This window comes from Ranitomeya variabilis, chromosome 1 (assembly GCF_051348905.1).
Source record: "Ranitomeya variabilis isolate aRanVar5 chromosome 1, aRanVar5.hap1, whole genome shotgun sequence".
Taxonomy (NCBI): Eukaryota; Metazoa; Chordata; class Amphibia; order Anura; family Dendrobatidae; genus Ranitomeya; species Ranitomeya variabilis.
The window spans coordinates 912316026-912334631 of record NC_135232.1 but is presented as its reverse complement, the minus strand read 5'-3'; the positions used below and the strand labels follow the sequence as shown (position 1 = coordinate 912334631).

Here is an 18606-nt window from a genome sequence, read left to right as displayed (position 1 = left end):
ACAGCTTGAACACATGCACACCGCAGAACTGTCACCGATAGAGCATCCAGAGTTTCTGGAAATGTCTTCCATGCGGCAATCTTTTGTTACGTCTCCACAGTGGGTGTCGGTTGTAGGCCTTGGTGCGGCCCAAGTGGCAATCCATTTCTGATCATCTCTTCTCGGCCAAATGGCTCAAGATCAAGCGTAGTGTCTGTTCTTATTAGTTTAATATCTGATACGTCCCCTATTTGGGGACCATATATTAAATGGATTTTTGGAACAGGGAGCTGGAAATGGAGCTTGCTTTGTCGCACGGAACCTTCACGGGGATGGAGGGTGTGGTTATGTAGATTCAAAACGCGTTGCGCACAGCTTGAACTCATGCACACCGCAGAACTGTCATCGACAGAGCATCCAGAGTTTCTGGAAATGTCTTCCATGCGGCAATCTTTTGTTACGTCTCCACAGTGGATGTCGGTTGTAGGCCTTGGTGCGGCCCAAGTTGCAAACCATTTCTGATCATCTCTTCTCGGCCAAATGGCTCAAGATCAAGCGTAGTGTCTGTTCTTATTAGTTTAATATCTGATACGTCCCCTATTTGGGGACCATATATTAAATGGATTTTTGGAACAGGGAGCTGGAAATGGAGCTTGCTTTGTCACACGGAACCTTCACGGGGATGGAGGGTGTGGTTATGCAGATTCAAAACGCGTTGCGCACAGCTTGAACACATGCACACCGCAGAACTGTCATCGACAGATCATCCAGAGTTTCTGGAAATGTCTTCCCTGCGGCAATCTTTTGCTACTTCTCCACAGTGGGTGTCGGTTGTAGGCCTTGGTGCGGCCCAAGTGGCAAACCATTTCTGATCATCTCTTCTCGGCCAAATGGCTCAAGATCAAGCGTAGTGTCTGTTCTTATTAGTTTAATATCTGATACGTCCCCTATTTGGGGACCATATATTAAATGGATTTTTGGAACAGGGAGCTGGAAATGGAGCTTGCTTTGTCACACGGAACCTTCACGGGGATGGAGGGTGTGGTTATGCAGATTCAAAACGCGTTGCGCACAGCTTGAACACATGCACACCGCAGAACTGTCACCGATAGAGCATCCAGAGTTTCTGGAAAAGTCTTCCCTGCGGCAATCTTTTGCTACATCTCCACAGTGGGTGTCGATTGTAGGCCTTGGTGCGGCCCAAGTGGCAAACCATTTCTGATCATCTCTTATCGGCCAAATGGCTCAAGATCAAGCGTAGTGTCTGTTCTTATTAGTTTAATATCTGATACGTCCCCTATTTGGGGACCATATATTAAATGGATTTTTGGAACAGGGAGCTGGAAATGGAGCTTGCTTTGTCACACGGAACCTTCACGGGGATGGAGGGTGTGGTTATGCAGATTCAAAACGCGTTGCGCACAGCTTGAACACATGCACACCGCAGAACTGTCATCGACAGATCATCCAGAGTTTCTGGAAATGTCTTCCCTGCGGCAATCTTTTGCTACATCTCCACAGTGGGTGTCGGTTGTAGGCCTTGGTGCGGCCCAAGTGGCAAACCATTTCTGATCATCTCTTCTCGGCCAAATGGCTCAAGATCAAGCGTAGTGTCTGTTCTTATTAGTTTAATATCTGATACATCCCCTATTTGGGGACCATATATTAAATGGATTTTTGGAACAGGGAGCTGGAAATGGAGCTTGCTTTGTCACACGGAACCTTCACGGGGATGGAGGGTGTGGTTATGCAGATTCAAAACGCGTTGCGCACAGCTTGAACACATGCACACCGCAGAACTGTCATCGACAGATCATCCAGAGTTTCTGGAAATGTCTTCCCTGCGGCAATCTTTTGCTACATCTCCACAGTGGGTGTCGGTTGTAGGCCTTGGTGCAGCCCAAGTGGAAAACCATTTCTGATCATCTCTTCTCGGCCAAATGGCTCAAGATCAAGCGTAGTGTCTGTTCTTATTAGTTTAATATCTGATACATCCCCTATTTGGGGACCATATATTAAATGGATTTTTGGAACAGGGAGCTGGAAATGGAGCTTGCTTTGTCACACGGAACCTTCACGGGGATGGAGGGTGTGGTTATGCAGATTCAAAACGCGTTGCGCACAGCTTGAACACATGCACACCGCAGAACTGTCATCGACAGATCATCCAGAGTTTCTGGAAATATCTTCCCTGCGGCAATCTTTTGCTACGTCTCCACAGTGGGTGTCGGTTGTAGGCCTTGGTGCGGCCCAAGTGGCAAACCATTTCTGATCATCTCTTCTCGGCCAAATGGCTCAAGATCAAGCGTAGTGTCTGTTCTTATTAGTTTAATATCTGATACGTCCCCTATTTGGGGACCATATATTAAATGGATTTTTGGAACAGGGAGCTGGAAATGGAGCTTGCTTTGTCACACGGAACCTTCACGGGGATGGAGGGTGTGGTTATGCAGATTCAAAACGCGTTGCGCACAGCTTGAACACATGCACACCACAGAACAGTCATCGACAGAGCATCCAGAGTTTCTGGAAATGTCTTCCATGCGGCAATCTTTTGCTATGTCTCCACAGTGGGTGTCGGTTGTAGGCCTTGGTGCGGCCCAAGTGGCAAACCATTTCTGATCATCTCTTCTCGGCCAATTGGCTCAAGATCAAGCGTAGTGTCTGTTCTTATTAGTTTAATATCTGATACGTCCCCTATTTGGGGACCATATATTAAATGGATTTTTGGAACAGGGAGCTGGAAATGGAGCTTGCTTTGTCGCACGGAACCTTCACGGGGATGGAGGGTGTGGTTATGTAGATTCAAAACGCGTTGTGCACAGCTTGAACTCATGCACACCGCAGAACTGTCATCGACAGAGCATCCAGAGTTTCTGGAAATGTCTTCCATGCGGCAATCTTTTGTTACGTCTCCACAGTGGGTGTCGGTTGTAGGCCTTGGTGCGGCCCAAGTTGCAAACCATTTCTGATCATCTCTTCTCGGCCAAATGGCTCAAGATCAAGCGTAGTGTCTGTTCTTATTAGTTTAATATCTGATACGTCCCCTATTTGGGGACCATATATTAAATGGATTTTTGGAACAGGGAGCTGGAAATGGAGCTTGCTTTGTCACACGGAACCTTCACGGGGATGGAGGGTGTGGTTATGCAGATTCAAAACGCGTTGCGCACAGCTTGAACACATGCACACCGCAGAACTGTCATCGACAGATCATCCAGAGTTTCTGGAAATGTCTTCCCTGCGGCAATCTTTTGCTACTTCTCCACAGTGGGTGTCGGTTGTAGGCCTTGGTGCGGCCCAAGTGGCAAACCATTTCTGATCATCTCTTCTCGGCCAAATGGCTCAAGATCAAGCGTAGTGTCTGTTCTTATTAGTTTAATATCTGATACGTCCCCTATTTGGGGACCATATATTAAATGGATTTTTGGAACAGGGAGCTGGAAATGGAGCTTGCTTTGTCACACGGAACCTTCACGGGGATGGAGGGTGTGGTTATGCAGATTCAAAACGCGTCGCGCACAGCTTGAACACATGCACACCGCAGAACTGTCACCGATAGAGCATCCAGAGTTTCTGGAAATGTCTTCCATGCGGCAATCTTTTGTTACGTCTCCACAGTGGGTGTCGGTTGTAGGCCTTGGTGCGGCCCAAGTGGCAATCCATTTCTGATCATCTCTTCTCGGCCAAATGGCTCAAGATCAAGCGTAGTGTCTGTTCTTATTAGTTTAATATCTGATACGTCCCCTATTTGGGGACCATATATTAAATGGATTTTTGGAACAGGGAGCTGGAAATGGAGCTTGCTTTGTCGCACGGAACCTTCACGGGGATGGAGGGTGTGGTTATGTAGATTCAAAACGCGTTGCGCACAGCTTGAACTCATGCACACCGCAGAACTGTCATCGACAGAGCATCCAGAGTTTCTGGAAATGTCTTCCATGCGGCAATCTTTTGTTACGTCTCCACAGTGGATGTCGGTTGTAGGCCTTGGTGCGGCCCAAGTTGCAAACCATTTCTGATCATCTCTTCTCGGCCAAATGGCTCAAGATCAAGCGTAGTGTCTGTTCTTATTAGTTTAATATCTGATACGTCCCCTATTTGGGGACCATATATTAAATGGATTTTTGGAACAGGGAGCTGGAAATGGAGCTTGCTTTGTCACACGGAACCTTCACGGGGATGGAGGGTGTGGTTATGCAGATTCAAAACGCGTTGCGCACAGCTTGAACACATGCACACCGCAGAACTGTCATCGACAGATCATCCAGAGTTTCTGGAAATGTCTTCCCTGCGGCAATCTTTTGCTACTTCTCCACAGTGGGTGTCGGTTGTAGGCCTTGGTGCGGCCCAAGTGGCAAACCATTTCTGATCATCTCTTCTCGGCCAAATGGCTCAAGATCAAGCGTAGTGTCTGTTCTTATTAGTTTAATATCTGATACGTCCCCTATTTGGGGACCATATATTAAATGGATTTTTGGAACAGGGAGCTGGAAATGGAGCTTGCTTTGTCACACGGAACCTTCACGGGGATGGAGGGTGTGGTTATGCAGATTCAAAACGCGTTGCGCACAGCTTGAACACATGCACACCGCAGAACTGTCACCGATAGAGCATCCAGAGTTTCTGGAAAAGTCTTCCCTGCGGCAATCTTTTGCTACATCTCCACAGTGGGTGTCGATTGTAGGCCTTGGTGCGGCCCAAGTGGCAAACCATTTCTGATCATCTCTTATCGGCCAAATGGCTCAAGATCAAGCGTAGTGTCTGTTCTTATTAGTTTAATATCTGATACGTCCCCTATTTGGGGACCATATATTAAATGGATTTTTGGAACAGGGAGCTGGAAATGGAGCTTGCTTTGTCACACGGAACCTTCACGGGGATGGAGGGTGTGGTTATGCAGATTCAAAACGCGTTGCGCACAGCTTGAACACATGCACACCGCAGAACTGTCATCGACAGATCATCCAGAGTTTCTGGAAATGTCTTCCCTGCGGCAATCTTTTGCTACATCTCCACAGTGGGTGTCGGTTGTAGGCCTTGGTGCGGCCCAAGTGGCAAACCATTTCTGATCATCTCTTCTCGGCCAAATGGCTCAAGATCAAGCGTAGTGTCTGTTCTTATTAGTTTAATATCTGATACATCCCCTATTTGGGGACCATATATTAAATGGATTTTTGGAACAGGGAGCTGGAAATGGAGCTTGCTTTGTCACACGGAACCTTCACGGGGATGGAGGGTGTGGTTATGCAGATTCAAAACGCGTTGCGCACAGCTTGAACACATGCACACCGCAGAACTGTCATCGACAGATCATCCAGAGTTTCTGGAAATATCTTCCCTGCGGCAATCTTTTGCTACGTCTCCACAGTGGGTGTCGGTTGTAGGCCTTGGTGCGGCCCAAGTGGCAAACCATTTCTGATCATCTCTTCTCGGCCAAATGGCTCAAGATCAAGCGTAGTGTCTGTTCTTATTAGTTTAATATCTGATACATCCCCTATTTGGGGACCATATATTAAATGGATTTTTGGAACAGGGAGCTGGAAATGGAGCTTGCTTTGTCACACGGAACCTTCACGGGGATGGAGGGTGTGGTTATGCAGATTCAAAACGCGTTGCGCACAGCTTGAACACATGCACACCGCAGAACTGTCATCGATAGAGCATCCAGAGTTTCTGGAAATGTCTTCCCTGCGGCAATCTTTTGCTACGTCTCCACAGTGGGTGTCGGTTGTAGGCCTTGGTGCGGCCCAAGTGGCAAACCATTTCTGATCATCTCTTCTTGGCCACATAGCTCAAGATCAAGCGTAGTGTCTGTTCTTATTAGTTTAATATCTGATACGTCCCCTATTTGGGGACCATATATTAAATGGATTTTTGGAACAGGGAGCTGGAAATGGAGCTTGCTTTGTCACACGGAACCTTCACGGGGATGGAGGGTGTGGTTATGCAGATTCAAAACGCGTTGCGCACAGCTTGAACACATGCACACCGCAGAACTGTCATCGACAGAGCATCCAGAGTTTCTGGAAATGTCTTCCCTGCGGCAATCTTTTGCTACATCTCCACAGTGGGTGTCGGTTGTAGGCCTTGGTGCGGCCCAAGTGGCAAACCATTTCTGATCATCTCTTCTCGGCCAAATGGCTCAAGATCAAGCGTAGTGTCTGTTCTGATTAGTTTAATATCTGATACATCCCCTATTTGGGGACCATATATTAAATGGATTTTTGGAACAGGGAGCTGGAAATGGAGCTTGCTTTGTCACACGGAACCTTCACGGGGATGGAGGGTGTGGTTATGCAGATTCAAAACGCGTTGCGCACAGCTTCAACACATGCACACCGCAGAACTGTCATCGACAGATCATCCAGAGTTTCTGGAAATGTCTTCCCTGCGGCAATCTTTTGCTACATCTCCACAGTGGGTGTCGGTTGTAGGCCTTGGTGCAGCCCAAGTGGAAAACCATTTCTGATCATCTCTTCTCGGCCAAATGGCTCAAGATCAAGCGTAGTGTCTGTTCTTATTAGTTTAATATCTGATACATCCCCTATTTGGGGACCATATATTAAATGGATTTTTGGAACAGGGAGCTGGAAATGGAGCTTGCTTTGTCACACGGAACCTTCACGGGGATGGAGGGTGTGGTTATGCAGATTCAAAACGCGTTGCGCACAGCTTGAACACATGCACACCGCAGAACTGTCATCGACAGATCATCCAGAGTTTCTGGAAATATCTTCCCTGCGGCAATCTTTTGCTACGTCTCCACAGTGGGTGTCGGTTGTAGGCCTTGGTGCGGCCCAAGTGGCAAACCATTTCTGATCATCTCTTCTCGGCCAAATGGCTCAAGATCAAGCGTAGTGTCTGTTCTTATTAGTTTAATATCTGATACGTCCCCTATTTGGGGACCATATATTAAATGGATTTTTGGAACAGGGAGCTGGAAATGGAGCTTGCTTTGTCACACGGAACCTTCACGGGGATGGAGGGTGTGGTTATGCAGATTCAAAACGCGTTGCGCACAGCTTGAACACATGCACACCACAGAACAGTCATCGACAGAGCATCCAGAGTTTCTGGAAATGTCTTCCATGCGGCAATCTTTTGCTATGTCTCCACAGTGGGTGTCGGTTGTAGGCCTTGGTGCGGCCCAAGTGGCAAACCATTTCTGATCATCTCTTCTCGGCCAATTGGCTCAAGATCAAGCGTAGTGTCTGTTCTTATTAGTTTAATATCTGATACGTCCCCTATTTGGGGACCATATATTAAATGGATTTTTGGAACAGGGAGCTGGAAATGGAGCTTGCTTTGTCGCACGGAACCTTCACGGGGATGGAGGGTGTGGTTATGTAGATTCAAAACGCGTTGCGCACAGCTTGAACTCATGCACACCGCAGAACTGTCATCGACAGAGCATCCAGAGTTTCTGGAAATGTCTTCCATGCGGCAATCTTTTGTTACGTCTCCACAGTGGGTGTCGGTTGTAGGCCTTGGTGCGGCCCAAGTTGCAAACCATTTCTGATCATCTCTTCTCGGCCAAATGGCTCAAGATCAAGCGTATTGTCTGTTCTTATTAGTTTAATATCTGATACGTCCCCTATTTGGGGACCATATATTAAATGGATTTTTGGAACAGGGAGCTGGAAATGGAGCTTGCTTTGTCACACGGAACCTTCACGGGGATGGAGGGTGTGGTTATGCAGATTCAAAACGCGTTGCGCACAGCTTGAACACATGCACACCGCAGAACTGTCATCGACAGATCATCCAGAGTTTCTGGAAATGTCTTCCCTGCGGCAATCTTTTGCTACTTCTCCACAGTGGGTGTCGGTTGTAGGCCTTGGTGCGGCCCAAGTGGCAAACCATTTCTGATCATCTCTTCTCGGCCAAATGGCTCAAGATCAAGCGTAGTGTCTGTTCTTATTAGTTTAATATCTGATACGTCCCCTATTTGGGGACCATATATTAAATGGATTTTTGGAACAGGGAGCTGGAAATGGAGCTTGCTTTGTCACACGGAACCTTCACGGGGATGGAGGGTGTGGTTATGCAGATTCAAAACGCGTCACGCACAGCTTGAACACATGCACACCGCAGAACTGTCACCGATAGAGCATCCAGAGTTTCTGGAAATGTCTTCCATGCGGCAATCTTTTGTTACGTCTCCACAGTGGGTGTCGGTTGTAGGCCTTGGTGCGGCCCAAGTGGCAATCCATTTCTGATCATCTCTTCTCGGCCAAATGGCTCAAGATCAAGCGTAGTGTCTGTTCTTATTAGTTTAATATCTGATACGTCCCCTATTTGGGGACCATATATTAAATGGATTTTTGGAACAGGGAGCTGGAAATGGAGCTTGCTTTGTCACACGGAACCTTCACGGGGATGGAGGGTGTGGTTATGCAGATTCAAAACGCGTTGCGCACAGCTTGAACACATGCACACCGCAGAACTGTCATCGACAGATCATCCAGAGTTTCTGGAAATATCTTCCCTTCGGCAATCTTTTGCTACGTCTCCACAGTGGGTGTCGGTTGTAGGCCTTGGTGCGGCCCAAGTGGCAAACCATTTCTGATCATCTCTTCTCGGCCAAATGGCTCAAGATCAAGCGTAGTGTCTGTTCTTATTAGTTTAATATCTGATACATCCCCTATTTGGGGACCATATATTAAATGGATTTTTGGAACAGGGAGCTGGAAATGGAGCTTGCTTTGTCACACGGAACCTTCACGGGGATGGAGGGTGTGGTTATGCAGATTCAAAACGCGTTGCGCACAGCTTGAACACATGCACACCGCAGAACTGTCATCGACAGATCATCCAGAGTTTCTGGAAATGTCTTCCCTGCGGCAATCTTTTGCTACTTCTCCACAGTGGGTGTCGGTTGTAGGCCTTGGTGCGGCCCAAGTGGCAAACCATTTCTGATCATCTCTTCTCGGCCAAATGGCTCAAGATCAAGCGTAGTGTCTGTTCTTATTAGTTTAATATCTGATACGTCCCCTATTTGGGGACCATATATTAAATGGATTTTTGGAACAGGGAGCTGGAAATGGAGCTTGCTTTGTCACACGGAACCTTCACGGGGATGGAGGGTGTGGTTATGCAGATTCAAAACGCGTCGCGCACAGCTTGAACACATGCACACCGCAGAACTGTCACCGATAGAGCATCCAGAGTTTCTGGAAAAGTCTTCCCTGCGGCAATCTTTTGCTACATCTCCACAGTGGGTGTCGGTTGTAGGCCTTTGTGCGGCCCAAGTGGCAAACCATTTCTGATCATCTCTTATCGGCCAAATGGCTCAAGATCAAGCGTAGTGTCTGTTCTTATTAGTTTAATATCTGATACATCCCCTATTTGGGGACCATATATTAAATGGATTTTTGGAACAGGGAGCTGGAAATGGAGCTTGCTTTGTCACACGGAACCTTCACGGGGATGGAGGGTGTGGTTATGCAGATTCAAAACGCGTTGCGCACAGCTTGAACACATGCACACCACAGAACAGTCATCGACAGAGCATCCAGAGTTTCTGGAAATGTCTTCCATGCGGCAATCTTTTGCTATGTCTCCACAGTGGGTGTCGGTTGTAGGCCTTGGTGCGGCCCAAGTGGCAATCCATTTCTGATCATCTCTTCTCGGCCAATTGGCTCAAGATCAAGCGTAGTGTCTGTTCTTATTAGTTTAATATCTGATACATCCCCTATTTGGGGACCATATATTAAATGGATTTTTGGAACAGGGAGCTGGAAATGGAGCTTGCTTTGTCACACGGAACCTTCACGGGGATGGAGGGTGTGGTTATGCAGATTCAAAACGCGTTGCGCACAGCTTGAACACATGCACACCGCAGAACTGTCATCTACAGATCATCCAGAGTTTCTGGAAATGTCTTCCCTGCGGCAATCTTTTGCTACATCTCCACAGTGGGTGTCGGTTGTAGGCCTTGGTGCGGCCCAAGTGGCAAACCATTTCTGATCATCTCTTCTTGGCCACATAGCTCAAGATCAAGCGTAGTGTCTGTTCTTATTAGTTTAATATCTGATACGTCCCCTATTTGGGGACCATATATTAAATGGATTTTTGGAACAGGGAGCTGGAAATGGAGCTTGCTTTGTCACACGGAACCTTCACGGGGATGGAGGGTGTGGTTATGCAGATTCAAAACGCGTTGCGCACAGCTTGAACACATGCACACCGCAGAACTGTCATCGACAGAGCATCCAGAGTTTCTGGAAATGTCTTCCCTGCGGCAATCTTTTGCTACATCTCCACAGTGGGTGTCGGTTGTAGGCCTTGGTGCGGCCCAAGTGGCAAACCATTTCTGATCATCTCTTCTCGGCCAAATGGCTCAAGATCAAGCGTAGTGTCTGTTCTGATTAGTTTAATATCTGATACATCCCCTATTTGGGGACCATATATTAAATGGATTTTTGGAACAGGGAGCTGGAAATGGAGCTTGCTTTGTCACACGGAACCTTCACGGGGATGGAGGGTGTGGTTATGCAGATTCAAAACGCGTTGCGCACAGCTTGAACACATGCACACCGCAGAACTGTCATCGACAGATCATCCAGAGTTTCTGGAAATGTCTTCCCTGCGGCAATCTTTTGCTACATCTCCACAGTGGGTGTCGGTTGTAGGCCTTGGTGCAGCCCAAGTGGAAAACCATTTCTGATCATCTCTTCTCGGCCAAATGGCTCAAGATCAAGCGTAGTGTCTGTTCTTATTAGTTTAATATCTGATACATCCCCTATTTGGGGACCATATATTAAATGGATTTTTGGAACAGGGAGCTGGAAATGGAGCTTGCTTTGTCACACGGAACCTTCACGGGGATGGAGGGTGTGGTTATGCAGATTCAAAACGCGTTGCGCACAGCTTGAACACATGCACACCGCAGAACTGTCATCGACAGATCATCCAGAGTTTCTGGAAATATCTTCCCTGCGGCAATCTTTTGCTACGTCTCCACAGTGGGTGTCGGTTGTAGGCCTTGGTGCGGCCCAAGTGGCAAACCATTTCTGATCATCTCTTCTCGGCCAAATGGCTCAAGATCAAGCGTAGTGTCTGTTCTTATTAGTTTAATATCTGATACGTCCCCTATTTGGGGACCATATATTAAATGGATTTTTGGAACAGGGAGCTGGAAATGGAGCTTGCTTTGTCACACGGAACCTTCACGGGGATGGAGGGTGTGGTTATGCAGATTCAAAACGCGTTGCGCACAGCTTGAACACATGCACACCACAGAACAGTCATCGACAGAGCATCCAGAGTTTCTGGAAATGTCTTCCATGCGGCAATCTTTTGCTATGTCTCCACAGTGGGTGTCGGTTGTAGGCCTTGGTGCGGCCCAAGTGGCAAACCATTTCTGATCATCTCTTCTCGGCCAATTGGCTCAAGATCAAGCGTAGTGTCTGTTCTTATTAGTTTAATATCTGATACGTCCCCTATTTGGGGACCATATATTAAATGGATTTTTGGAACAGGGAGCTGGAAATGGAGCTTGCTTTGTCGCACGGAACCTTCACGGGGATGGAGGGTGTGGTTATGTAGATTCAAAACGCGTTGCGCACAGCTTGAACTCATGCACACCGCAGAACTGTCATCGACAGAGCATCCAGAGTTTCTGGAAATGTCTTCCATGCGGCAATCTTTTGCTACGTCTCCACAGTGGGTGTCGGTTGTAGGCCTTGGTGCGGCCCAAGTGGCAATCCATTTCTGATCATCTCTTCTCGGCCAAATGGCTCAAGATCAAGCGTAGTGTCTGTTCTTATTAGTTTAATATCTGATACGTCCCCTATTTGGGGACCATATATTAAATGGATTTTTGGAACAGGGAGCTGGAAATGGAGCTTGCTTTGTCACACGGAACCTTCACGGGGATGGAGGGTGTGGTTATGCAGATTCAAAACGCGTTGCGCACAGCTTGAACACATGCACACCGCAGAACTGTCATCGACAGATCATCCAGAGTTTCTGGAAATATCTTCCCTGCGGCAATCTTTTGCTACGTCTCCACAGTGGGTGTCGGTTGTAGGCCTTGGTGCGGCCCAAGTGGCAAACCATTTCTGATCATCTCTTCTCGGCCAAATGGCTCAAGATCAAGCGTAGTGTCTGTTCTTATTAGTTTAATATCTGATACATCCCCTATTTGGGGACCATATATTAAATGGATTTTTGGAACAGGGAGCTGGAAATGGAGCTTGCTTTGTCACACGGAACCTTCACGGGGATGGAGGGTGTGGTTATGCAGATTCAAAACGCGTTGCGCACAGCTTGAACACATGCACACCGCAGAACTGTCATCGACAGATCATCCAGAGTTTCTGGAAATGTCTTCCCTGCGGCAATCTTTTGCTACGTCTCCACAGTGGGTGTCGGTTGTAGACCTTGGTGCGGCCCAAGTGGCAAACCATTTCTGATCATCTCTTCTCGGCCAAATGGCTCAAGATCAAGCGTAGTGTCTGTTCTTATTAGTTTAATATCTGATACATCCCCTATTTGGGGACCATATATTAAATGGATTTTTGGAACAGGGAGATGGAAATGGAGCTTGCTTTGTCACACGGAACCTTCACGGGGATGGAGGGTGTGGTTATGCAGATTCAAAACGCGTTGCGCACAGCTTGAACACATGCACACCGCAGAACTGTCATCGACAGATCATCCAGAGTTTCTGGAAATGTCTTCCCTGCGGCAATCTTTTGCTACGTCTCCACAGTGGGTGTCGGTTGTAGGCCTTGGTGCGGCCTAAGTGGCAAACCATTTCTGATCATCTCTTCTTGGCCACATAGCTCAAGATCAAGCGTAGTGTCTGTTCTTATTAGTTTAGTATCTGATACGTCCCCTATTTGGGGACCATATATGAAATGGATTTTTGGAACAGGGAGCTGGAAATGGAGCTTGCTTTGTCACACGGAACCTTCACGGGGATGGAGGGTGTGGTTATGCAGATTCAAAACGCGTTGCGCACAGCTTGAACACATGCACACCGCAGAACTGTCATCGACAGAGCATTCAGAGTTTCTGGAAATGTCTTCCCTGCGGCAATCTTTTGCTACATCTCCACAGTGGGTGTCGGTTGTAGGCCTTGGTGCGGCCCAAGTGGCAAACCATTTCTGATCATCTCTTCTCGGCCAAATGGCTCAAGATCAAGCGTAGTGTCTGTTCTTATTAGTTTAATATCTGATACGTCCCCTATTTGGGGACCATATATTAAATGGATTTTGGAACAGGGAGCTGGAAATGGAGCTTGCTTTGTCACACGGAACCTTCACGGGGATGGAGGGTGTGGTTATGCAGATTCAAAACGCGTTGCGCACAGCTTGAACACATGCACACCACAGAACAGTCATCGACAGAGCATCCAGAGTTTCTGGAAATGTCTTCCATGCGGCAATCTTTTGCTATGTCTCCACAGTGGGTGTCGGTTGTAGGCCTTGGTGCGGCCCAAGTGGCAAACCATTTCTGATCATCTCTTCTCGGCCAATTGGCTCAAGATCAAGCGTAGTGTCTGTTCTTATTAGTTTAATATCTGATACGTCCCCTATTTGGGGACCATATATTAAATGGATTTTTGGAACAGGGAGCTGGAAATGGAGCTTGCTTTGTCGCACGGAACCTTCACGGGGATGGAGGGTGTGGTTATGCAGATTCAAAACGCGTTGCGCACAGCTTGAACTCATGCACACCGCAGAACTGTCATCGACAGAGCATCCAGAGTTTCTGGAAATGTCTTCCATGCGGCAATCTTTTGTTACGTCTCCACAGTGGGTGTCGGTTGTAGGCCTTGGTGCGGCCCAAGTTGCAAACCATTTCTGATCATCTCTTCTCGGCCAAATGGCTCAAGATCAAGCGTAGTGTCTGTTCTTATTAGTTTAATATCTGATACGTCCCCTATTTGGGGACCATATATTAAATGGATTTTTGGAACAGGGAGCTGGAAATGGAGCTTGCTTTGTCACACGGAACCTTCACGGGGATGGAGGGTGTGGTTATGCAGATTCAAAACGCGTTGCGCACAGCTTGAACACATGCACACCGCAGAACTGTCATCGACAGATCATCCAGAGTTTCTGGAAATGTCTTCCCTGCGGCAATCTTTTGCTACTTCTCCACAGTGGGTGTCGGTTGTAGGCCTTGGTGCGGCCCAAGTGGCAAACCATTTCTGATCATCTCTTCTCGGCCAAATGGCTCAAGATCAAGCGTAGTGTCTGTTCTTATTAGTTTAATATCTGATACGTCCCCTATTTGGGGACCATATATTAAATGGATTTTTGGAACAGGGAGCTGGAAATGGAGCTTGCTTTGTCACACGGAACCTTCACGGGGATGGAGGGTGTGGTTATGCAGATTCAAAACGCGTCGCGCACAGCTTGAACACATGCACACCGCAGAACTGTCACCGATAGAGCATCCAGAGTTTCTGGAAAAGTCTTCCCTGCGGCAATCTTTTGCTACATCTCCACAGTGGGTGTCGGTTGTAGGCCTTTGTGCGGCCCAAGTGGCAAACCATTTCTGATCATCTCTTATCGGCCAAATGGCTCAAGATCAAGCGTAGTGTCTGTTCTTATTAGTTTAATATCTGATACATCCCCTATTTGGGGACCATATATTAAATGGATTTTTGGAACAGGGAGCTGGAAATGGAGCTTGCTTTGTCACACGGAACCTTCACGGGGATGGAGGGTGTGGTTATGCAGATTCAAAACGCGTTGCGCACAGCTTGAACACATGCACACCACAGAACAGTCATCGACAGAGCATCCAGAGTTTCTGGAAATGTCTTCCATGCGGCAATCTTTTGCTATGTCTCCACAGTGGGTGTCGGTTGTAGGCCTTGGTGCGGCCCAAGTGGCAATCCATTTCTGATCATCTCTTCTCGGCCAATTGGCTCAAGATCAAGCGTAGTGTCTGTTCTTATTAGTTTAATATCTGATATGTCCCCTATTTGGGGACCATATATTAAATGGATTTTTGGAACAGGGAGCTGGAAATGGAGCTTGCTTTGTCGCACGGAACCTTCACGGGGATGGAGGGTGTGGTTATGCAGATTCAAAACGCGTTGCGCACAGCTTGAACTCATGCACACCGCAGAACTGTCGTCGACAGAGCATCCAGAGTTTCTGGAAATGTCTTCCCTGCGGCAATCTTTTGCTACGTCTCCACAGTGGGTGTCGGTTGTAGGCCTTGGTGCGGCCCAAGTGGCAAACCATTTTTGATCATCTCTTCTCGGCCAAATGGCTCAAGATGAAGCGTAGTGTCTGTTCTTATTAGTTTAATATCTGATACGTCCCCTATTTGGGGACCATATATTAAATGTATTTTTGGAACAGGGAGCTGGAAATGGAGCTTGCTTTGTCACACGGAACCTTAACGGGGATGGAGGGTGTGGTTATGCAGATTCAAAACGCATTGTGCACAGCTTGAACACATGCACACCGCAGAACTGTTATCGATAGAGCATCCAGAGTTTCTGGAAATGTCTTTCCTGCGGCAATCTTTTGCTACGTCTCCACAGTGGGTGTCGGTTGTAGGCCTTGGTGCGGCCCAAGTGGCAAACCATTTCTGATCATCTCTTCTCGGCCAAATGGCTCAAGATCAAGCGTAGTGTCTGTTCTTATTAGTTTAATATCTGATACGTCCCCTATTTGGGGACCATACATTAAATGGATTTTTGGAACTGGGAGCTGGAAATGGAGCTTGCTTTGTCACACGGAACCTTCACGGGGATGGAGGGTGTGGTTATGCAGATTCAAAACGCGTTGCGCACAGCTTGAACACATGCACACCGCAGAACTGTCATCGACAGAGCATCCAGAGTTTCTGGAAATGTCTTCCCTGCGGCAATCTTTTGCTACGTCTCCACAGTGGATGTCGGTTGTAGGCCTTGGTGCGGCCCAAGTGGCAAACCATTTCTGATCATCTCTTCTCGGCCAAATGGCTCAAGATCAAGCGTAGTGTCTGTTCTTATTAGTTTAATATCTGATACGTCCCCTATTTGGGGACCATATTTTAAATGCATTTTTGGAACAGGGAGCTGGAAATGGAGCTTGCTTTGTTGCACGGAACCTTCACGGGGATGAAGGGTGTGGTTATGCAGATTCAAAACGCGTTGCGCACAGCTTGAACACATGTACACCGCAGAACTGTCATCGACAGAGCATCCAGAGTTTCTGGAAATGTCTTCCCTGCGGCAATCTTTTGCTACGTCTCCACAGTGGGTGTCAGTTGTAGGCCTTGGTGCGGCCCAAGTGGCAAACCATTTCTGATCATCTCTTCTCGGCCAAATGGCTCAAGATCAAGCGTAGTGTCTGTTCTTATTAGTTTAATATCTGATACGTCCCCTATTTGGGGACCATATATTAAATGGATTTTTGGAACAGGGAGATGGAAATGGAGCTTGCTTTGTCACACGGAACCTTCACGGGGATGGAGGGTGTGGTTATGCAGATTCAAAATGCGTTGCGCACAGCTTGAACACATGCACACCGCAGAACTGTCATCGACAGATCATCCAGAGTTTCTGGAAATGTCTTCCCTGCGGCAATCTTTTGCTACTTCTCCACAGTGGGTGTCGGTTGTAGGCCTTGGTGCGGCCCAAGTGGCAAACCATTTCTGATCATCTCTTCTCGGCCAAATGGCTCAAGATCAAGCGTAGTGTCTGTTCTTATTAGTTTAATATCTGATACGTCCCCTATTTGGGGACCATATATTAAATGGATTTTTGGAACAGGGAGATGGAAATGGAGCTTGCTTTGTCACACGGAACCTTCACGGGGATGGAGGGTGTGGTTATGCAGATTCAAAACGCGTTGCGCACAGCTTGAACACATGCACACCGCAGAACTGTCATCGACAGAGCATCCAGAGTTTCTGGAAATGTCTTCCCTGCGGCTATCTTTTGCTACGTCTCCACAGTAAGTGTCGGTTGCAGGCCTTGGTGCGGCCCAAGTGGCAAACCATTTCTGATCATCTCTTCTCGGCCAAATGGCTCAAGATCAAGCGTAGTGTCTGTTCTTATTAGTTTAATAGCTGATACGTCCCCTATTTGGGGACCATATATTAAATGGATTTTTGGAACAGGGAGCTGGAAATGGAGCTTGCTTTGTCGCACGGAACCTTCACGGGGGTGGAGGGTGTGGTTATGCAGATTCAAAACGCTTTGCGCACAGCTTGAACACATGCACACCGCAGAACTGTCATCGACAGATCATCCAGAGTTTCTGGAAATGTCTTCCCTGCGGCAATCTTTTGCTACGTCTCCACAGTGGGTGTCGGTTGTAGGCCTTGGTGCGGCCCAAGTGGCAAACCATTTCTGATCATCTCTTCTCGGCCAAATGGCTCAAGATCAAGCGTAGTGTCTGTTCTTATTAGTTTAATATCTGATACATCCCCTATTTGGGGACCATATATTAAATGTATTTTTGGAACAGGGAGCTGGAAATGGAGCTTGCTTTGTCACACGGAACCTTCACGGGGATGGAGGGTGTGGTTATGCAGATTCAAAACGCGTTGCGCACAGCTTGAACACATGCACACCGCAGAACTGTCATCGACTGATCATCCAGAGTTTCTGGAAATGTCTTCCCTGCGGCAATCTTTTGCTACTTCTCCACAGTGGGTGTTGGTTGTAGGCCTTGGTTCGGCCCAAGTGGCAAACCATTTCTGATCATCTCTTCTCGGCCAAATGGCTCAAGATCAAGCGTAGTGTCTGTTCTTATTAGTTTAATAGCTGATACGTCCCCTATTTGGGGACAATATATTAAATGGATTTTTGGAACAGGGAGCTGGAAATGGAGCTTGCTTTGTCACACGGAACCTTCACGGGGATGGAGGGTGTGGTTATGCAGATTCAAAACGCGTTGCGCACAGCTTGAACACATGCACACCGCAGAACTGTCATCGACAGAGCATCCAGAGTTTCTGGAAATGTCTTCCCTGCGGCAATCTTTTGCTACGTCTCCACAGTGGATGTCGGTTGTAGGCCTTGGTGCGGCCCAAGTGGCAAACCATTTCTGATCATCTCTTCTCGGCCAAATGGCTCAAGATCAAGCGTAGTGTCTGTTCTTATTAGTTTAATATCTGATACGTCCCCTATTTGGGGACCATACATTAAATGGATTTTTGGAACAGGGAGCTGGAAATGGAGCTTGCTTTGTCACACGGAACCTTCACGGGGATGAAGGGTGTGGTTATGCAGATTCAAAACGCGTTGCGCACAGCTTGAACACATGCACACCGCAGAACTGTCATCGACAGAGCATCCAGAGTTTCTGGAAATGTCTTCCCTGCAGCAATCTTTTGCTACGTCTCCACAGTGGGTGTCAGTTGTAGGCCTTGGTGCGGCCCAAGTGGCAAACCATTTCTGATCATCTCTTCTCGGCCAAATGGCTCAAGATCAAGCGTAGTGTCTGTTCTTATTAGTTTAATATCTGATACGTCCCCTATTTGGGGACCATATATTAAATGGATTTTTGGAACAGGGAGATGGAAATGGAGCTTGCTTTGTCACACGGAACCTTCACGGGGATGGAGGGTGTGGTTATGCAGATTCAAAACGCGTTGCGCACAGCTTGAACACATGCACACCGCAGAACTGTCATCGACTGATCATCCAGAGTTTCT

The 18606-nt window shown here is 47.5% G+C and overlaps 53 pseudogenes; all 53 read left to right on the top strand.

Moving 5' to 3' along the window:
• Positions 1-153: 153 nt before the first annotated feature.
• On the top strand, positions 154-327 carry LOC143794438 (U2 spliceosomal RNA; annotated as a pseudogene).
• A 176-nt stretch (positions 328-503) lies between these two features.
• LOC143795299 (U2 spliceosomal RNA) lies at positions 504-677 on the top strand (annotated as a pseudogene).
• A 176-nt stretch (positions 678-853) lies between these two features.
• Positions 854-1027, top strand: LOC143795298 (U2 spliceosomal RNA; annotated as a pseudogene).
• A 176-nt stretch (positions 1028-1203) lies between these two features.
• LOC143797090 (U2 spliceosomal RNA) lies at positions 1204-1377 on the top strand (annotated as a pseudogene).
• A 176-nt stretch (positions 1378-1553) lies between these two features.
• Positions 1554-1727, top strand: LOC143796357 (U2 spliceosomal RNA; annotated as a pseudogene).
• A 176-nt stretch (positions 1728-1903) lies between these two features.
• Positions 1904-2077, top strand: LOC143796356 (U2 spliceosomal RNA; annotated as a pseudogene).
• Positions 2078-2253: 176 nt separating this feature from the next.
• Positions 2254-2427, top strand: LOC143795295 (U2 spliceosomal RNA; annotated as a pseudogene).
• A 176-nt stretch (positions 2428-2603) lies between these two features.
• LOC143794111 (U2 spliceosomal RNA) lies at positions 2604-2777 on the top strand (annotated as a pseudogene).
• A 176-nt stretch (positions 2778-2953) lies between these two features.
• LOC143795294 (U2 spliceosomal RNA) lies at positions 2954-3127 on the top strand (annotated as a pseudogene).
• A 176-nt stretch (positions 3128-3303) lies between these two features.
• Positions 3304-3477, top strand: LOC143795293 (U2 spliceosomal RNA; annotated as a pseudogene).
• Positions 3478-3653: 176 nt separating this feature from the next.
• On the top strand, positions 3654-3827 carry LOC143794436 (U2 spliceosomal RNA; annotated as a pseudogene).
• A 176-nt stretch (positions 3828-4003) lies between these two features.
• On the top strand, positions 4004-4177 carry LOC143795292 (U2 spliceosomal RNA; annotated as a pseudogene).
• A 176-nt stretch (positions 4178-4353) lies between these two features.
• On the top strand, positions 4354-4527 carry LOC143795291 (U2 spliceosomal RNA; annotated as a pseudogene).
• Positions 4528-4703: 176 nt separating this feature from the next.
• Positions 4704-4877, top strand: LOC143797089 (U2 spliceosomal RNA; annotated as a pseudogene).
• Positions 4878-5053: 176 nt separating this feature from the next.
• On the top strand, positions 5054-5227 carry LOC143796355 (U2 spliceosomal RNA; annotated as a pseudogene).
• A 176-nt stretch (positions 5228-5403) lies between these two features.
• On the top strand, positions 5404-5577 carry LOC143796354 (U2 spliceosomal RNA; annotated as a pseudogene).
• Positions 5578-5753: 176 nt separating this feature from the next.
• LOC143796828 (U2 spliceosomal RNA) lies at positions 5754-5927 on the top strand (annotated as a pseudogene).
• A 176-nt stretch (positions 5928-6103) lies between these two features.
• LOC143797229 (U2 spliceosomal RNA) lies at positions 6104-6277 on the top strand (annotated as a pseudogene).
• Positions 6278-6453: 176 nt separating this feature from the next.
• Positions 6454-6627, top strand: LOC143796353 (U2 spliceosomal RNA; annotated as a pseudogene).
• A 176-nt stretch (positions 6628-6803) lies between these two features.
• On the top strand, positions 6804-6977 carry LOC143795290 (U2 spliceosomal RNA; annotated as a pseudogene).
• Positions 6978-7153: 176 nt separating this feature from the next.
• On the top strand, positions 7154-7327 carry LOC143794110 (U2 spliceosomal RNA; annotated as a pseudogene).
• Positions 7328-7503: 176 nt separating this feature from the next.
• LOC143796553 (U2 spliceosomal RNA) lies at positions 7504-7677 on the top strand (annotated as a pseudogene).
• Positions 7678-7853: 176 nt separating this feature from the next.
• LOC143795289 (U2 spliceosomal RNA) lies at positions 7854-8027 on the top strand (annotated as a pseudogene).
• A 176-nt stretch (positions 8028-8203) lies between these two features.
• On the top strand, positions 8204-8377 carry LOC143795288 (U2 spliceosomal RNA; annotated as a pseudogene).
• A 176-nt stretch (positions 8378-8553) lies between these two features.
• LOC143796352 (U2 spliceosomal RNA) lies at positions 8554-8727 on the top strand (annotated as a pseudogene).
• A 176-nt stretch (positions 8728-8903) lies between these two features.
• On the top strand, positions 8904-9077 carry LOC143795287 (U2 spliceosomal RNA; annotated as a pseudogene).
• A 176-nt stretch (positions 9078-9253) lies between these two features.
• LOC143797294 (U2 spliceosomal RNA) lies at positions 9254-9427 on the top strand (annotated as a pseudogene).
• A 176-nt stretch (positions 9428-9603) lies between these two features.
• Positions 9604-9777, top strand: LOC143795752 (U2 spliceosomal RNA; annotated as a pseudogene).
• A 176-nt stretch (positions 9778-9953) lies between these two features.
• On the top strand, positions 9954-10127 carry LOC143796827 (U2 spliceosomal RNA; annotated as a pseudogene).
• A 176-nt stretch (positions 10128-10303) lies between these two features.
• On the top strand, positions 10304-10477 carry LOC143797228 (U2 spliceosomal RNA; annotated as a pseudogene).
• A 176-nt stretch (positions 10478-10653) lies between these two features.
• Positions 10654-10827, top strand: LOC143796351 (U2 spliceosomal RNA; annotated as a pseudogene).
• A 176-nt stretch (positions 10828-11003) lies between these two features.
• LOC143795286 (U2 spliceosomal RNA) lies at positions 11004-11177 on the top strand (annotated as a pseudogene).
• A 176-nt stretch (positions 11178-11353) lies between these two features.
• Positions 11354-11527, top strand: LOC143794109 (U2 spliceosomal RNA; annotated as a pseudogene).
• A 176-nt stretch (positions 11528-11703) lies between these two features.
• LOC143795284 (U2 spliceosomal RNA) lies at positions 11704-11877 on the top strand (annotated as a pseudogene).
• A 176-nt stretch (positions 11878-12053) lies between these two features.
• On the top strand, positions 12054-12227 carry LOC143796350 (U2 spliceosomal RNA; annotated as a pseudogene).
• Positions 12228-12403: 176 nt separating this feature from the next.
• Positions 12404-12577, top strand: LOC143796121 (U2 spliceosomal RNA; annotated as a pseudogene).
• A 176-nt stretch (positions 12578-12753) lies between these two features.
• On the top strand, positions 12754-12927 carry LOC143797323 (U2 spliceosomal RNA; annotated as a pseudogene).
• A 176-nt stretch (positions 12928-13103) lies between these two features.
• Positions 13104-13254, top strand: LOC143796803 (U2 spliceosomal RNA; annotated as a pseudogene).
• A 198-nt stretch (positions 13255-13452) lies between these two features.
• LOC143794056 (U2 spliceosomal RNA) lies at positions 13453-13626 on the top strand (annotated as a pseudogene).
• A 176-nt stretch (positions 13627-13802) lies between these two features.
• LOC143795283 (U2 spliceosomal RNA) lies at positions 13803-13976 on the top strand (annotated as a pseudogene).
• A 176-nt stretch (positions 13977-14152) lies between these two features.
• LOC143795282 (U2 spliceosomal RNA) lies at positions 14153-14326 on the top strand (annotated as a pseudogene).
• Positions 14327-14502: 176 nt separating this feature from the next.
• On the top strand, positions 14503-14676 carry LOC143797292 (U2 spliceosomal RNA; annotated as a pseudogene).
• Positions 14677-14852: 176 nt separating this feature from the next.
• LOC143794047 (U2 spliceosomal RNA) lies at positions 14853-15026 on the top strand (annotated as a pseudogene).
• A 176-nt stretch (positions 15027-15202) lies between these two features.
• On the top strand, positions 15203-15354 carry LOC143796901 (U2 spliceosomal RNA; annotated as a pseudogene).
• Positions 15355-15552: 198 nt separating this feature from the next.
• LOC143795956 (U2 spliceosomal RNA) lies at positions 15553-15726 on the top strand (annotated as a pseudogene).
• Positions 15727-15902: 176 nt separating this feature from the next.
• LOC143795585 (U2 spliceosomal RNA) lies at positions 15903-16075 on the top strand (annotated as a pseudogene).
• A 177-nt stretch (positions 16076-16252) lies between these two features.
• Positions 16253-16426, top strand: LOC143794573 (U2 spliceosomal RNA; annotated as a pseudogene).
• A 176-nt stretch (positions 16427-16602) lies between these two features.
• On the top strand, positions 16603-16776 carry LOC143794572 (U2 spliceosomal RNA; annotated as a pseudogene).
• A 176-nt stretch (positions 16777-16952) lies between these two features.
• On the top strand, positions 16953-17126 carry LOC143794399 (U2 spliceosomal RNA; annotated as a pseudogene).
• A 176-nt stretch (positions 17127-17302) lies between these two features.
• Positions 17303-17476, top strand: LOC143796212 (U2 spliceosomal RNA; annotated as a pseudogene).
• A 176-nt stretch (positions 17477-17652) lies between these two features.
• Positions 17653-17826, top strand: LOC143794708 (U2 spliceosomal RNA; annotated as a pseudogene).
• Positions 17827-18002: 176 nt separating this feature from the next.
• Positions 18003-18154, top strand: LOC143796105 (U2 spliceosomal RNA; annotated as a pseudogene).
• Positions 18155-18352: 198 nt separating this feature from the next.
• Positions 18353-18526, top strand: LOC143794571 (U2 spliceosomal RNA; annotated as a pseudogene).
• The last annotated feature ends 80 nt before the right edge of the window (positions 18527-18606 follow it).